Source organism: Blennius ocellaris, assembly GCF_963422515.1.
Source record: "Blennius ocellaris genome assembly, chromosome: 9".
Lineage (NCBI taxonomy): Eukaryota > Metazoa > Chordata > Actinopteri > Blenniiformes > Blenniidae > Blennius > Blennius ocellaris.
In genome coordinates, this window is record NC_137658.1 from 20,461,477 (window position 1) to 20,471,478 (window position 10,002).

Sequence of the window (10,002 nt, forward strand, 5' to 3'; positions counted from 1 at the left end):
TCACAAAAATATCAACAAGTACATATGAGAAAGTAGAGGAGAAAAAAAGAAAACAAACCCTCCCTTTAAACAGGGAAGAAACTTGCAGAACCAGAGCAGGCATGTCAAAGTGCATCCAGACCATCTTACACACATGCAAACTGCATTACAAACTCACAAACATCATGAAGTACAAACATATCAAAATACCATTTACAAACAATCCACGGGAACACAAGTCATTATATAAATACAATTGCTCTATATGTTGATGACAGCCACATGATCATGAGAATCAAATAACAATTACAACGCAATTTAATGAAAAAAATTATCATCATTGCAAAGAAATAAATGCCAAAATGCCAAGCTTTGAATAAAGTAAATGAGATGCACAGCTCATTAAAACATGTTGCATATATTTAACCCACAAACGAAAAGACTTTGTAATCTATAAAGGCCATCTGGCAGTGTGAATAGCATTTTAATGAAAACAGGGGGAACAAAAAGTGAGACCAAGGTAGGAGACTTTTAATTTCAGCCCATCATTTTCAATTATTCAAAGCCGCTTAGCACATTAACTTTCTCCTGGCAACTTCTGAAACCTCACACCGTCGCCGAGCATTAAGGAAACATCAAATATTGAGGTGGAGAAAAGTAGGTAATAAATATTGCAGGTGCTGGGAGGAATTGGCACGCAGGCGTCAGGCTGGAGTTTTGAGAGGTGAGCAGCCACGCGGACGCACTTCATGTGGAGCATAACGCATTGTAAAAAGTAGGGATGCACTGATTCCACTTTTTAAAGGACAAGTCCAAGTACTAACCTTTAACTACTTGCCAATATGATTATTAAATGCCATTAAGCCCAATTCACTCTATATATAAACAATACATAAAGGCTGAGCATGAGCACAGACTACCACAGGACAGCCTCTGCGTTGATGTTAACACATCTCCGACAGCTTTGAAGGCTCCTTCTGCATCTCCAGTACACATGGAGAAGTGTGTAGCATCTATCTACACACTGCTTTATGCAAACTGAAGACTGTAGACCGAGGGACTGAGCTTGCAGTGAAGGAGTGTATCAGTCATCCTTTAATGATGTTTAGTATGTAGCAATGCCAGTGTGGGAGCATTGAAACTCTTTAGCATGTAGCACGGTTTGGACTGAAGTCCTCCTGGATCCACTATATCAAAAGAGAAAGCAAAGAAGACCACCAATTGATGGAGGCATATTGAACTGATTTGTTTTTTATTTATATTTTATATTTTATGTTTCTCTTATGTATTGAGTATGTTCATATTTTAGCTATGCTCTGGTGTGGTTGGGAAGCCTGGAGTTTCACCAAGGGATTGAAACAGAAATTGTAGGTTTTCATCAATAAGTGTGATGAGCATCCTGAGGATTTAGTGGAAGAGGAGAATCTGTAATGAGGAGCTTTGGAAACAAACAGTCGGTAGAGGAGATAAAAACAAAAAGCATGGGGTTGAATTGATCCACACACTAAGGAGGCCAGATGGACACGTGGCCAAGTGGGGCTGGAGCGGAACCCACTGGCGAACAAAGAGAAGGAGACCTCGTCACACCTGGAGCTGCACAAGAATGTCAAAATTGGAGGGGAGAAGCAAACTATATTGCACAACATAGGGTCAGATAGCAGAAGTCATAGTAGAACACTGACGTTCCATCAGGAGTGAAGAATAATAAGTAAAGTAAGTCATGTTGCCACGTCTTCTAGCTCATCTATTAAATGCCTCTCTGGGACAAATAAAGTGATGACGGACCAGATACACCTGACTCAAGACGAGATAGTAGATGGTTTGAGGTCTTACGGGTTTAAGTGATTGACGGACTTTGTTAGGTTTCCATATGTCATTATTGAGAAGAAGAAGAAGAAGAAGCTTTATTTATATAGCACCTTTCACAGATAAAAAATCACAAGGTGCTTCACAGAGGCATAAAAATAATAAAATAGCACAGACATAATAAAATAGTGCGGACACAGTAAAATAGCATGGTCACAATAAAATAATAAGATAGTAGGGACGGAATAAAAACCAATCACAGCCATGTTAACTAAAAGCTTGTCTGAACAGTCGTGTTTTCAGCTGTTTCTTAAAAGAGTCAACAGAGTCGGCGGCACGCAGCGACAAAGGAAGGTCGTTCCACAATCGAGGAGCAACAGCTTCAAAGGACAAGTCTCCTCTGGTTTTAAAGTGGGTCCGTGGAACAGTGAGGAGGTTCTGGCCCGAGAACCTAAGGGAGCGACCGAGGGAGTAGGGGCACAACAAGTCGGACACATATTTAGGTGCCTGACCTTGCAACGCTCTAAAAGTCAAAACTAAAATCTTAAAATCAATTCGAAATTTGATGGGGAGCCAGTGCAGAGAATATAAAATAGGAGTGATGTGAGATCTTCAGCTGGATCCTGGTAAAAGCCGCGCTGCAGCATTTTGGACCATTTGAAGACGGTTCAAAGCAGATTTGTTAAAACAAGTAAAAAGGGAGTTACAATAATCTAAACGAGACGAAATAAAAGCATGAATTACCATTTCAAGGTCAGAGTTCGATAAAATTGGCCTTAGTTTGGCGATGTTCCTCAAATGGAAAAAACAGTTTTTCACCAGACGTCTTGAATGGCTGTCGAGGGACAGAGACTGGTCGAACCAAATGCCAAGGTTTCTAATGCTCGACTGAATCGAGGAGCCCAGAGAACCAAGGTGGTTGCCAATCAAAGGGATTTTTTGCTCTGGAGCAAAAATCAAAGTCTCAGTCTTTTTTGGATTGAGCTGAAGGCAGTCATCACATTGAGGAACATCAGCCGCTTGGTTGGCATTCCTTGAAAACTGTGTGCTTTTTTTAGACACTGCAACCACTTGGTGCATCCTTCATCAGCTTTGTCATCAATGATCGGAGAAAGATTTGGGTCTGACCTATTTCATTCACAAATGTGGCATTTGCATGTGAGTCTCTTGATTGGGTAAATGCACCATCACTACATAATGATGCATGCAGTTTATCTATCCATCCTTCCATTCAACTCTTGTACTGCTTTATCAGCTTAGATTGTGAATCTAGCTTGCAGACAAACACTGAATAAGATGATGCAAACACACACAGACACACACACACACACACACACACACACACACACACACACACACACACACACACACACACACACACACACACACACACACACACACACACACACACACCACAGTGCATCAGCTCCTGTGTGTGTGTATTCACATTATGATGTTTACTCTCATTCCAATGAAAACAAACCTTTAGTCGATCGCTCTTCAGTCTCGGTGTGGTGAGATGGAGGTGTTTGAGTACTTGGTTCAGAATAAACACCAGGGCTACAAGTCATATGGAAAAGTTTGGGGCACCCGTGACAATTTACAAGTCATTGGGTGTTGGTATAAGCACCTTCATTTTGATCCATCAAATAACTGATGGACACAGTAACATTTCAGTGGTGAAATGACGTTTATTGGATTAAGAGAAAATGTGCAATACGCAGTAAAACAACATTAGATGACTGCATACGTTTAGGCAGCACAAAAGAAAAATTGCATCAATACTTACGAGAACCTCCTTTTGCAGAATTAACAGCCACTATAACCTCTGAAGAGTGTTTGAATTCCGGATGAAGGTATTTTGAACCATTCTTCTGTCAGTTCAAGTAGAATTGATGGTTTCCGAGCCACTTCAAGTCATCCCACAGATTTCCAGTCTACACTCTGAGATGTCCATTCCAGAACATTGTACCTGTACTTCTGCATGAATGCCTGCATGAATGAGTATATTTTGAGAAGTGTTTATTGTTCTTGTCTGTTTTTAAATATCTTGCACCAGCATAACTTGTGACAGATTCTTGAACATTAGTCTCAGAAATGTCTTGATATTGAGTAGAATCCATGTGACCCCCGTGTTGGTGATACCGCCACCAGACTTTACTGTGAGTCCCAAATAGATTTCTTGGATTGTTTTTTTGTTTTATCACCACGCAGAATCGCACTCCTCGTACATACAGTTGCAAATGTCTTCATCTTTACTTCTGAAAGGCACAAGTCTTCACCAGATACTCTGAAACATAACAGGACCATAAATATGCATATTTCACTGCAGGTCAGATGCCACTACACTTTCTCATGTGTTTATTTGTATCCACAAATCAATGTAGATTAAAAAACAAACAGCTATATAAGTTGTAACTCATCAGAGTGAGAAACTCTTTAATTGCTTTAGGTAGAAAATGAAACGTCTTACTTTTCTCCATCACGCTTGCGTGTATCCAGACAACTTTAATTAAATTAGCAACAACCATAAGCCTTGAGGGTTTTTTTTTGTTTTGTTTTGTTTTTTAAGGTTTTCCCCTCGGGGTGCTCAATCTTAAAACATACGTTCTAAATCAGTCATTTGAATTCATTAAAGTTTCTCACACCAGACTAGGACAATGACAAATGCTCATATTAGAGAGGCGCTTTGTGTCGCCCATATGGTTAATTGGTCCACTCATAATTATTTAATAATTAATTCCTTCATGCTCCTGCATGTTTCTCTTGCTGATGCTGACAATCACGACACTTATCTGAGTGAGCATTTGTTACCGTGATGTTGGAGGACACCGAGGAGTGCGGGCCTGGGCAGTGGGGGATTATGAAAGCTTATTGTTGTTTATTATTGAGGTGAAAATGAAAATGGGGATTCATTTCAGCAAACAGACAGACATGCAATGTGTATTGCCAGAAGCCGGTGACGCAGCATAACATTATGGTACTGATGCACAATCGTGAAAGTCACCTTAGTTACTTGGTTAAATATGACGCCAGCAGTTAGGTTGATTTAGTTTTATCGCGCACGCAAAGAGCACGAAATCCCACAAAGTCACCTTTTCAAGCTAATTATGTGATTAGTAAACAAAAGCAAAAAGTTTAGCACGGCTGTACAGACACTTTGTAGGAACCAAAATGAGATAATATGCATTAAGAAAACAGAAGTGGTGGTACGCAGACCAATATTGTGCAGGTTGTCATAGAGCACTAAGCACGGCTCTGTGGTGTGCAGATTCTCCCCAACACCAAATTCAGTGAAGCAACACTATAGTGAACTACAACAAAGAAATAGTTTTGATATTTCACATCCTGTTCTTGGACTTTTATGCAGTGTTTATAGCGTTTCTGATAAACTTGACATAACATGTCATTTTCTGATCATTCTTGTGTTTACACTGTCATTCCACTTGGTGATAAATGCAAAAGTGTGTGGGTAAACAAAAGCCACACACACACCCACACACACACACACACACACACACACACACACACACACACACACACACACACACACACACACACACACACACACACACACACACACACACACACACACACTGCTGCAACCCATTCAGGAGTCATGCCCCGTCGTTAAGCCTCCTTCCCCCTTTTCCCTCCAGCCTATGATTGATTAGCTAATTAATTTACAGATTAATGTCTCTATTCTTATGTTTAACCTAACAGCCCCCATGTGAGGATCCCATCCATATTATAGCCATAATACACTAGTGTGAAATTAAATGTTAAAGATATGGAAAGTAAGCCCATTAGCTGAGCACAATGTATTGGGAGGAAACCACTTGTTAATTTGTGCCCAGATTTAATTTGGACTCGCTTATGGACATTTCTCCATTCATTTCTCTATTTTACTGCATTGGATTTTTCCTTTATGTCTACACATTCCACATGACTTGCATACTTAAAGGGATACAATAGATTTTTTTTATTTTTGTTCTCAAGGCTTTTACTGTACAACAATGTAAAAAGATATTCTGCTTCATGTATCTGGGACTGATAATCAGTGATAATATTTTTTTACAGATGTCAGAACTGTGAGGTACACGTGTTAACAGGGATTTACTGTCACAGCTCTTCTTCACTGCCGCTCTGTTACAGCTCTGTAGCTTATCTGGAATGCACAATGAACAAACAGAGGATGAAGCCCTCACAAAGCAGTGCTGCAATCTGAGTTTTCAAAGTCTGGGTCAAACAGCAGTGAAGACACAGCTTGAGTTTGAGGTTGTCATGCAAAATAGAATTGTGCTTTAAACCATCAGCCAAATGTGAATCATTAAAAACACCTTCGGCTACATGCTGATGTTGCTGAGGAACGTATACTGTAGATGCTAATGCTCTCAGTGTAAATAATTCCAGAAATATATTTCTTTCTGTTTATTAGTACTCTCTGTTATCTGTTGGTAGAGCGTATCTGCATAGAGTTAGCTAGCCTGCACTGTGCATTTCACATATTAGCACCTGCTCCACTTTGAATATTACCTGAGAATTTCAGTTTGTCTTTAAATCACCTCATGCCCATGTGATTACAAGTAGAACTCCACTATAGGAGGAAGGAATGACATGGAGAAGAACAAAAAGTCAATGAAAACCATCCCTAATATGCACAGAAATGGAAATGTGGCATAGAGATATAAGTGAGAGCAGGATCAGCCAGCACACTCTGAATTAATTGGCATTCTGCACATGGAGGATTGAATATCTCCTTCTCTGACGGCAGCTGGAAGGGCTGCGTAATGAAGACGAGGCCCCATGTGCATCTTTAGGAAGAGGTTTAAACGCCAGTGTTGCTGCTCATTTAGAAAACCAACTATGATGTGTCCAATAAGTAAAAGTCGCTGGGCTTTAAAAAAAAAAAAAAAAGATTTGCTGAGTGGGTCTGGAAACTTGATAAGTAGTTTACAAAGTTGTCAACTTGGTTGCACTGTCTGATATGCAACACAATAACAACCCAAATTGTATTTGTTTATAAGTAATAATAATAATAATGCATTGGTATTATATAGCGCTTTTCTTGGCACTTAAAGATGCTTTACATTGCATTATTCTTTCATTCCATACTCAATGGTGGTAAACTACGTAGGTAGCCACAGCGGCCCTGGGGCAGACTGACGGAAGTGAGGCTGCCATTTTGCACCATCGGCCCCTCCGACCACCACCAACCACTCACTCTCACACTGCATTCACACAGGCAGTTTCGGTGTTCAGTGTCTTGCCCAAGGACACTTCAGCATGTGGGATGGGAATCAAATCTGCAACCTCCCGATTGGGAGACGACTGCTCTACCAACCAAGTGATAAAGCCCCAAACAAGCTATACCATCCATAAGTGACTAAATCCATGAGTTACACACTCCAAAGGCCTGAAAATGGTCTTATCTTGATTCACTCACCAATGGTGATGGTTGTCTTGTTAGGTATCACTACAACTTGGGGTTCAAAGACATCCAGGCCTTGTTTGCATGACAGCATTTTTAAATTTTTATGACAATGCTAGTCCGAGCCACAGAAAATGCAACTTTCTGAAAACGCTCTGACCATATAGACTGAGGAAAAAACAACTTTTGAATGAATTATCAAACCTTATGATGAAAACTCAACCTGCTCTACTAACTGAGTAACAGCCAACTTTGGAGTAGGGCTAACATACCCTGGGTATGTCTCCATTGCAGGGCCTCCCCTAAATAGACACGGACAATCCACAGAAACAGATGACAAAAGTGTTCAATCAGATAACTGATCTTCCTCTGTGCATTGTCTCTCAAGAAAGACAGCATTTGCTGCATACAACCAATCACAGACATGGAGAAGTCACAAAAGCACATGAATACACTTTTACATAAAGGTTTGCTAAATATTTAAATATGGATGTGGACCTAATTAAAAATAAAACTGAAAACAGCAGAGGACAGAAGTGAGGCTTCATTAAGACACATTGAAGTATAATAACCATTCTGCTTGTTATTGTTTTTATGTTAAGTTGATAAATGAAAATGTACAAACAACATTCTACCAATTTGTTCCGTCTTTTGTGTCTTGCCTTGATTTTTGTTTCATATTTTTGGAAAATTTCGGAACACAGCTTTGGAACACATTAGCGTCACCACTGAGATGTGGTGACGGGAGACAGTTTGACTCCTGTGAACTCATTATCATAATCAAGAAATACAGTTTGAGATGATTGTAACTTTACTATGTTATCCCACTGGAAATTGCCATAGTAAAATGATGTAAAACCTTCTAATGTCACCTCACATCACACACACACACACACACACACACACACACACACACACACACACACACACACGCACACACACACACGCACACACACACACACACATAAAACCATGAAAAAACTAACATGGCAAGAAAAACAAATGCAAAGACAATGCAGGTAGATGAGTTTTAACATTCAATTTGCAGGTGAGCAGAGAAATTAATGAACTGGTTTCTTTTGGAAGTAAATTACAGGGTTTAATAAGAGGAGTCTTACGATGGATGGTTTGGCAGATGAAGTGGAGAGGCAACAGGCAAAGTACAGCCTGGAAATAATGGAGGACTGAAAAATGAAGGACAAGGGTTTTAAATACAGTGCAGAAGTGATCCATGAGTCAATGGATTTGAGGACAGAAGTGGTGTGTTGGATGGAGGGCGTTCAGGTGGATTTCATGAAAGAGAGTTATAATAACCAAGGCCAACCCGTGAGGTGATACTATTGGTGGTGAGAGACAGTTGAGGCAGCTCATGATGCAAAGGTGGGAGTATGCTGATGAGCAGAGGCTGGTAATGTGTTCAGTTATGGAGATGGTACAATCTGCTTCTCATTGGAAGCGTGTGGTCACTGCAAGATCCACAACACCTAGAATGTGTAGTTAAGATCAACTATGTATACGATATGTTTAAATAAAGACAATTAAATTCGCAAAGGTGATCAATCAAGAGTCTAAAACAGCAACAACAACAACAAAAAACAACACTCAAGGAGACTGTTGGTTTCACTATAATGACCAAGAAGGGTTGAAACTAAGCAGAGACCAAAGTGTGGCAAGAAAATGTGTCCTCTCAAAACTACCAGTAGGTAGTTAAACTGCTGATATAGAGCAATGTATAAGTTGAAAATAACTTGAATACTGAAAGTTGAAATATATAGTTTACCTTCCATTACTCTACCAGACTGGACAACAAAGAGGTCTGCTCAACAGCTGGACTAAGAAGCAGCTCAGTTGGTAAAGAGGATGAACTTCCCATCACAAGGTTGACCAATTCCATCTCACCCTGTTCTTGAGTGTTGTTGTGCAGGAGACTAAATGCCAACTTGCTCTAAATGGTGTGGAAGCATCTGGCAAAGCTGCTGCTCCTTTTGTTGTGGGGAAAGTTGTCTGATTTTCTGTGAAAGATCACATCAGATGTTTTCAGACTCAGATTGCCCATTCACCATAGGACCTGGAATCAATGCTGCTAAAGGAATGAAAGAAAGCAGCATATTTGCAGATTATGAAGAGGTAAGAGTGCCGTAGTGATACAGTAAATTCACTGTACTTTTAAGGACCCCTGTCCCACATGGAAAGAACCTATATGAGGATATATGCACATATATGAAACCTATATGCAGCATATATGCCCATATATGCTGTATATATGCACATATATGACAATGTATATGCTGCATATATGCACATATATGACACTATATATGCTGCATATATGCTGCATATATGCACATATATGACAATATAAATGCTGCATATATGGAAAATGGTTTGTCGTTTTCTTTATTTTTGTCAATCAAGCCTTTTTTACAATTTCAAGTCACTTCCAGATTCACATTACAGCTCATACACATTCACCGTCATACCCACCAAATGTGTAGAGGCTTTAATATAGTTCTGTTATAGAAAGGATGGAAATAGACACCCCACCCATAAAATGTATTTTTATTTTATTTGTTTAGAATCATTTGGTTCAAATACAAGCTCTTTTGAGTCAAGTGTAATTCCTTATACTGTCCATTAGACAGCGCATGTCAGGAAGTAAACAGCTTCAACGCATGTGCTCTCTCTTTTCTTTATCACAGGTTGGTAAATACTTAAGATTCACAAATGTAAAGCATATTATCTGGGTTGTAACATGTTAAGGATAATATTGTGTGAGTAAGGAGTCG